Source organism: Pistacia vera, unplaced genomic scaffold, assembly GCF_008641045.1.
Source record: "Pistacia vera cultivar Batoury unplaced genomic scaffold, PisVer_v2 Contig126, whole genome shotgun sequence".
NCBI lineage: Eukaryota > Viridiplantae > Streptophyta > Magnoliopsida > Sapindales > Anacardiaceae > Pistacia > Pistacia vera.
The window spans coordinates 142,029-150,763 of NW_022195314.1; positions in this window are offsets into that span (position 1 = coordinate 142,029).

Here is an 8,735-nt window from a genome sequence, read left to right on the forward strand (position 1 = left end):
TAGAAAACATGATTAATGGAGATTAGTGTATATGCTTTCTATATGAATTATGCTTGAAATTCGTGTGACAATTGAATGCATGGATGATGCATACCAATTGCAAAATTCGGCCACGGCATAATGTATGATGCTATATGAATTTATTTCATGTTTGATGTTGATTAAATAATGCATGAATAGTGCTAAGGTAATGACATGTTGATTAATATGTATGACGTGTAATTAGAGATATGAATTAGGATAAGGATCATTTATTAACTAAACCATAGTTGATGGGTGGTTAATGCCTTTAATCTTTTCATTTAATTTGATTAACAAATGAGGTTAAAGTGCATTAAATGTTAGGGTGGTGAAATGTCACTAGTGCCCTTTTAGTTAATTATTACATATTTAGATTTAATTGTTAATTATGTCTTTATAAGATTAATTGGATTAATCATTAGTGTATATTAATATGCCGTTTGATTAGCATAAATTTACTCCACCAACTTTTCATTGCCAAATATTGGTTGTATAATTGGTTATTTAATGTAAGTGTTACATTATCCCTTAAAGTTTAATAATTTTTTTTTAATTAATGATTATTAATAGGCATTTTATTAAATAAAATTGATATATGAGATATATATGTGTTATATTAACATAATGCATATTTGTTATGTTTTATAACATGTGATGCCGTATTAAAGCATATAATATGCTTGTATGATTTATGCATAGTAATTATGCCATTATTTATTGTTAAGTTTTAATATTTATATGAACTGTTGAAACTTAATTTTATGACATGACATTTAGTTTTAGGTTTGTAGTTTTGGGTTTATGTTTTATATTTAGTTGATACATATGGTGGATATGTATAGGGTAAATATTAAAACATTAACCGAAAACAAAACCTAATCTTTAAATCTTCTCTAATTATAATATTAAGTCCATGCCTTCCATTATGGGCCAATTAATTCTTTGGCATAAAAATTAGAGATCCCAAGATTTCTATTATGTGAGGGATGCTAATTTTATGACATGGAATTAATTATCTTAGTTCTTGGATAGAAATTTCCATTATACCCAAGATTTCTATTATGTGAGAGTATAATGGGAATTCTATTTTAAGAAAGCATAATGGGTCGAATTTAACTAATTCGGGTAACAAGATTTCTATTATGTGAGATATCCGAAACTAGAGGCAAGGAAATGAATTATAGCTTATATGGTGATATAAAAGGAAATAGTTTCCTACTTATTGAATTTAATGGACCAATATTTCTATTATGTGAGGTTTATTAAATTTGATAAGAAATTGTATTTTATTTTTTATGATTTTCCAAAGTTTTAATCTTCGAAAAATCATTAAAAATAATCCGCTCGTCCGAATCGATCCGTTCTTGTTGCCTTTCATTCCTTTAATTTTTCCCCACCGCCGTGCAAAAAATCAGATCAAAACGACAACCCCCGAAAAGATCGTCCCTCAATGTCCCGAATGCCCCTACTGTGCGTGAAAGCAAGGTTGCCACTCCACGCCAAATGTGTGCACCCCAACTCTGTACACCACAATTCAAATGAGGATTTTAGAAGCACAACGCAACTGACCCCGACCCAAAATGCATTGTATTTTATTTTTTACGATTTTCCAAAGTTTTAATCTTCGAAAAATCATTAAAAATAATCCGCTAGTCCGAATCGATCCGTTCTTGTTGCCTTTCGTTCCTTTAATTTTTCCCCACCGCCGTGCAAAAAATCAGGTCAAAACGACAACCCTAAAAAAGATCGTCCCTCGATGTCCCGAACGCCCCTGCCGTGCACTAGAAATTTATTCCAACAAAATTTCTGAATCGTCATTTAGGGGAGTATGAGATTTGAATAAAATAGTGGGAGCTAATTAGATTAGCATTAAAGGTTTAAATTTACAGGACATTGATAAAATGTTTTAATTTCTTACAGCCTCTTTACGATCGTTGTTATGTGATATTTAGTTGAAAATAAGCAATAATCTTGTTTGGAGGATTTTAGATGACAACAAGTTGACCGGACCAAATTTCAAATATTGGTTGAGGAACCTGAGAATTGTTCTCAACTTTGAAAAGGCGGCTTACGTTATGGAAGCATCCCTTCCACTCTCTATAGTTTCAGACGCCACACCGGAAGAGAGATAAACTTTCAATAAGGGGCAAGAAGATTTTTTTGTAGCTTCTTTGAGTAAGACTAAGAAGAAGTAATGGAAACCGAAGAAAGGTCCAAAAGTTAGATCGCAGAAAAAGGGTTTCAAAAAGGGATGCAACCAAGGCTGAGAAGGCCAAAGATAAACGGTAGGGCTTCCAATGCAAGAAAGATGGACATTCGAGGAGGATTCGTCCTCTATATCTCGAGAGCTTGAAGAAAGCTCGAGTACGTATGTTCCATTCTTATGTTATATAATTTGAATTAAGTGTTAATTCAAATGATCATTCTTGGATATTATATTTAGTTGCTACATCTCACATTTGTGTTTCATTACAAGCACTGCAGAATAGTTTTGCATTGTCAAAAGATGAAATCATTTTGAAGATGACAAATGTAGCAAAAGTTATGGCCGAGACAATAGGGACTTGCCATTTGACATTACCATCAAGACATATTTTGTATTTGTACAGAATTTGTTTTTGCCAAAGTGACCAAAAATATCATTTCTGTTTCTATTTGGTGTAAATTTGGTTACAAAATACAGTTTAATGGAAATGAGTATCTAATTTATTTTGGAAATAAATTAGTTGGCAAAGCTATTAATACAAATGGTTTGTATGTTGAAAAATTGAATGATCATAACATAATTAATACCATTACTAATAAAACAACTCGAAATGAAATAAATCTTAAATTACTTTGGCATAATTAATTAGGTCATATAGGAGATAAAAGGATAATCAGGTTAGAAGCAAATGGGCTTTTAAGCCTATTGGGTTTAGAACTCTATCTGACTTGTGAATCTTGTCTTCGAGGAAAAATGACCAAATCTCCCTTCAAGAGTAAAGGGGAAAGATCCAAAGAATTGTTGGATTTAATACATTCAGATGTATGCGGACCATTTAGTGAAATGGTTCTAGAAGGTTTTCAATACTTCGTTATCTTTACCGACGATTATTCTAGATACGGGTACATGTATTTGATGAAATACAAATCTTAATCCTTTGAAAAGTTTAAAGAGTTCAAGAACAAAGTAGAGAAACTAACCAAAAGGAGTATTAAGATTCTACGATCAGATCCTGGTGGTAAATACTTGAGTACGAAATTTCAAGATTTTTTTTTAAAAGATAATGGTATAATATCCCAGTTGACTCCTCCGAATACACTGTGTCATAACGGTGTGTCAAAAAGGAGGAACCATACTTTATTAGATATGGTACGGTCGATTGTGAGTTTCATGGACTTGCCAACGTCACTGTGGGGATTTGCCCTTGTTACCGCTGTGCACATTCTGAGTAGGGCACCATCTAAATCTATCGAGAAGACACCCTATGAGATTTGGTATGGTAAATATCCTAGTCTCAAATATATGAGAATTTGGGGGTGTCCAACTTATGTCAAGATTGTCAAGACAAATAAGTTGGATGTAAGATTTAAGAAAGGTTGGTTTTGTAGGATATCCTAAAGATAGTTTGGGATATTATTATTATTATTATTTACTTTCGTTCTGATCAAAGAGTTTTGATCAGTAAAAATGCACATTTCCTTGAGAAAGAGTTCTTAGAGGAAGGTGGTATGGGAAGAAAAATTGTGCTGTAGGAAGAGTCTGGTGAGCCTCAGACCGAAAATACTTAGATGGATGGTCCCTTTGAAGAAACCTTAACGCTTGAAACAATGGTTCTGGTTCATAAATCCTAGAGTATCTCGACCTCTGAAAAGATATGGATATTTTCATGAGGAGAGTTTTGAAGCTATTATGATTAGAGAAGTCAATCATAGGGATAATCCTAGAACCTATGAAGAAGTGATATTAGATATCAATTCTGGTAAATGGATAGAAGATATAAATTCTGAGATAATTCTATGCATGCTAATCAAGTATGGACTCTCGTTGATCCTCTAAAAGGAATAGTTCCTATTGGATGTAAGTATTTCTCCAAGAGAAAGATTGGCAAAGATGGAAAGGTAGATACCTACAAAGCTGGACTGATTGCGAAGGGTTATACTCATAAACAAGGGTTGGATTATGATGAGACTTTCTCACCAATCGCTATGTTTAAATCAATCAGAATTATGCTAACTGTGGCTGCACACTATGATTATGAGATATGACAAGTGGATGTCAAAACAACGTTCTTTAATGGATTCATTGAGGAAAATATCTACATGCAACATCTTATAGGTTTTGTAACCAGTTTTGAAAGAAATAAGGTGTGCAAGCTGCCTAGGTCCATTTATGGTTTAAAACAAGCTTTAAGAAGCTGTAACATCTGGTTTGATGAAACAATCAAATCGTTTAGTTTCATGAAGAATCTAGATGAACCTTGTGTTTATAAATAGACAAAGGATCATACCATAATATTTTCCATGGTGTATGTAGATGACATACTATGATGGGAAATAACATTGGAATGATGACTAAAGTTAAGTTGTTGTTATCCAGAACTTTCTCCATGAAAGACTTAGGAGAAACGACCTATATCCTTGGAACTCGTATCTATAGAGATAGAGCGAAATGATTAATAGGCTTATCTCGAAGAATGTATATAGAAAAGATGCTGAAACAGTTTGGCATGTAAGACTCCAAAAAAGTTGTTGTTTTTTTTTTTTTTTTTTTTTTGCCTACAGTCACAAAATTTATCTTTCGAAAGATATGAGTCGTGAGACTGATCAAGAGTGTGAGTGGATGCGTGGGACACCTTATGCTTCAACCATAGGTAGTCTCATGTATGTTATGTTATGTACTAGGCCTAATATAACATATGTTGTAAGTGTTACAAGCATATATCAGTTCGATCTAGGGGAGAAGCATTAGTCTGTTGTTAAAACAATCCTTAAGTACTTAAGAAGAACTAAGGATTTAATCTTGAGTTACGGAGATTTAGAATTGAAGATTCAAGGATACTCAGACTCTGTTTTTCAACCAGACGTGGATGATAGAAAGTCTACATCCGGTTTCATTTTCATATGCAATGAAGGAGCAGTCAGTTGGAAAAGTTCCAAATAGTCGACGATTGTCAATTCCACTATAGAAGCTAAATATGGAAGCTATCTAGATGCGTAAGTTCTTAACTAAACTTGGTGTGGTTCTAATATAAAGGTTATCTGATAACCTTATATTGTGACAATACTGGCATTATTGCACAAGCAAAGGAACCAAGGGCACGCCAGAAGTCCATACATATTCACCGTAAGTATCATTTTTTTTTAAGAGGATTCGTTGGAGCTAGAGAAATTTGGGTGCAGTAGACGCCTTTAGATAAATATGTAGCTAACCCACTCACTAGAACGATGACATAGAAGCAGTTGGATCATAATTTTGAGAAGATGGGAATTAAATACCATAGTGATTGGTTCTAGTGCAAGTGGTAGATTTGTTAGTGTATGCCCTAGGAACCAATCGTGTTGTCAGTTTTAAGGAAATATATCTTGTAAATACTCTTTTGAGAATGGAAGAAAGGGTTATGTTTTCACATGTTGTTTACTACTTCATTTATACTATTTATAATGCATGTGAAATATTCGGATGATACGGATCTTTAGAAGGTCAAATCATCGAAGCATTCCCTACATAAGTAATGTTAATTGGGCAATAACATGGCACAGTAGGCATGCTGAATGTCTCCACTGAATATCATATGATGGTAGTAGTGTTAGTGATTATAAGAGGTATATCACTAAGGCATTGGCATGGATAAAAGGTTTGTGAACTATTTATCGAATATGACTGATTACGATGAATCACATAGACATTTAGAATGTGGTCAATGATACATCGTAGGATCGTACTAGTGTACCACTGATCCTTAGACCCGAGACATCATGGTTGGACTCGACATAGGATGCATAAGATGTTAGAGTAGATGCTCTAGAGCCAATCAATTATTGTAGAATTGACTCTTTATAATAATGTTCATTAATCAATAAAAGGCATTTTATTCTATATCACGTAAATTATTATTATTGCAATATGTATTGATATATGTCCTTAGAATGGTAGAACCGTGATGAGGTATCAAGTGTTTCAAATCTTGATAGTGAGAATTCTATGAGCACATATGGTGGCCATTCTAGAAACGTCTGTAGCCCCAGTATTATTCTGAAGGAAGGGCACAGATAATACGGTAAGGCTATCATAGTATTGAACGACCCTGTCAAAAGGCTGTGACTGATCTCACTTATCAAGGTTATTTGGTGACAACCTGGTGCAACACATGGGTGCTTGTTATAAGTGGATATACCGCAGCAAGTTCACTGGATAAACCCACTAGAGGATTCCATATGGATGGTAACCCTAGTGTCTATGGAACAAATCCTCTAATGAATGGTGGTGCATGTGATCCTTAGACTTGAGATCACCGGAGCGCCTTGTGCACCAATTGGTGTAGTTTGACACTAGCCTAACGCAGTTCTATTCAGAGCTGTCAATACGGTGGTGATTGACTACATCAAGGAGTGTATCAAGACTATGGTGGATTGACAAAGGATTCATCACTCCCGGGTACGGGAGAAGTTATCCACGGCACAATTCAGTATATTACAATGACACTAAAACTGTGGCCACAGTAGGATTGAGTTGTTGCTCTATCCGGATTATAATACAGGTCATTGGTTCAGAAACTGAGTACATAATATCGAGAGTAACCGAAGGTTGACACTATTTCTATGCCTTCGTCTCGTCGAGAAAACATATGATGAAAGGATCAAATTGTACGGTAACTATATCGTTGACAGGTAGCTACTTTGCTGAATCCGAATCTATCAGGCGGCCATGATGCCTTGCTAGGGGTCAATCTTGGTCTGTGTATTAGTGAGACGATTAATTGGTGTTAATCGTGATACTATACACTGCCGGTATGATGAGGAGCCTATGGGTCACACACATAGAAGATAATTTAAGAGCCAGGAAGAAAGAATGATGTTTTAATCTTTTTGGGTGAAAGGGTATTTTGGTAATTTCACAGTCCAATTAAATTTGCTGAGGTCGTAGCCTTTATTTAATTTATTAGAAAAATTAAATAAGTGAAATTACGTTTAAATATGTGTTCGCATATATTTAAATAAATTATCATTATTGTTAAATGTTAATATATATATTAAATATATATTAATTGATTTTAATTGAAGATAATGATGAATTAAAATAAATATCTAATTGGGAGTGTTTGGAAACATGGGGTGTTTGGGTTAGAGCCCAAGCCTATTCCATAAGGGAATAAAGCAACTAAAATATGACTATAAAAGAAAAAGGTGTGTGTGTGATTTTAATGAATTCATTTTATTTGATTGAGAAAGAAAACACACAACCCCAAAAACACTCTCTCCCACGCCACATTGCTTATTTTCTTTGAAATCAAATTCTTTTGATTTTTCTTCTTTGTTCTTAAGGCTAAAGAGGATCTAGCAAATCCCTCTTTAGTTTTTTGTGATTGTCTTCGTGTGGACTTTATCGGTTCGATCCTACACTTGGGTCAACACGTTCAGAGATAAAATTGGAGGAGCCTCCAACGTGGGTATGGTTCCTAAACTTCAAACTAATTTTTTGCAGATTCTTATAATGTATAAACTATAATTTTTGTGCCCTGATTTTGGTTTCTAAGGAACGATCCATTGTAGTAAATTTTTTGTTTTCCGCTACATAACTGGATCGCTTCCTAACAGTGGTATCAGAGCCTAGGGTACCAGATTTTACAGTTTTTATGAATGGTTGATTACATGTATTTGATTGATAACATGTTGCCTTGATGAATCTGCCATAAAAGCTTGTTTTTGTTAAATCTGCAAAATCTGAAAAATCTACTGTTGAATGAATGATTCAAATGATAAATTGGTTTAATAATGTGTTGATGGATGTTATATTGGTTGGTTGATGTCCTGGTTGAACGTGTGTGCGTTCGATTTGATTTATATTCGTGTTATTACACAAAAACTGCAAAAAAATGCGAACTGTCAATTTGGGGATTTCCAGGTTTCACCCGACAAAGTTTTAGCTTCGCCGCGGTGAAGTACATTCTGGAAATATTCACCGCGGCAAAGTCTGTAGCTTTCCCAATTCTGTATTTTTCACGAAGGGACCAATCTATAATTTTTTAATAACCTATAAAGCCAATAATCATTCTGCACATATAAGAGGGTAATTAATTAATAAACCCACCCAATTCAAAAATTGATTGTTTTTAAATGTATGCTATGTACTTGTTTGTATATTGCATGGTGCCCAGTACATGAGCCTTAGACCTATGGTGAATGTTTTAAAATTTTTGGGTATGTATGGTTGTAAATTTATTAAATAGGGCCTGCGTGTCCTGCCTATCTCCTCTTCTCAATGTACATTCTCTTCTCATCTCATTCCCCTCTAATGTAAATCAAGGTTTCTAAATGTAAATTTAAAATGATATTTTTGTAATGTACTTGAAGACGGAGCAAAGAACGAGGCAACCATACTTGAAGACTCAAGATGTTTATTACAGGACCCCTAAGTGACCTACCGATTCCTCTAGGCTTGAGGAAATCGGTTTTAGTTGGGCCATGTACCGGCACATTTTAATATTGTGTTTAGAATGCATGCTAAGGTT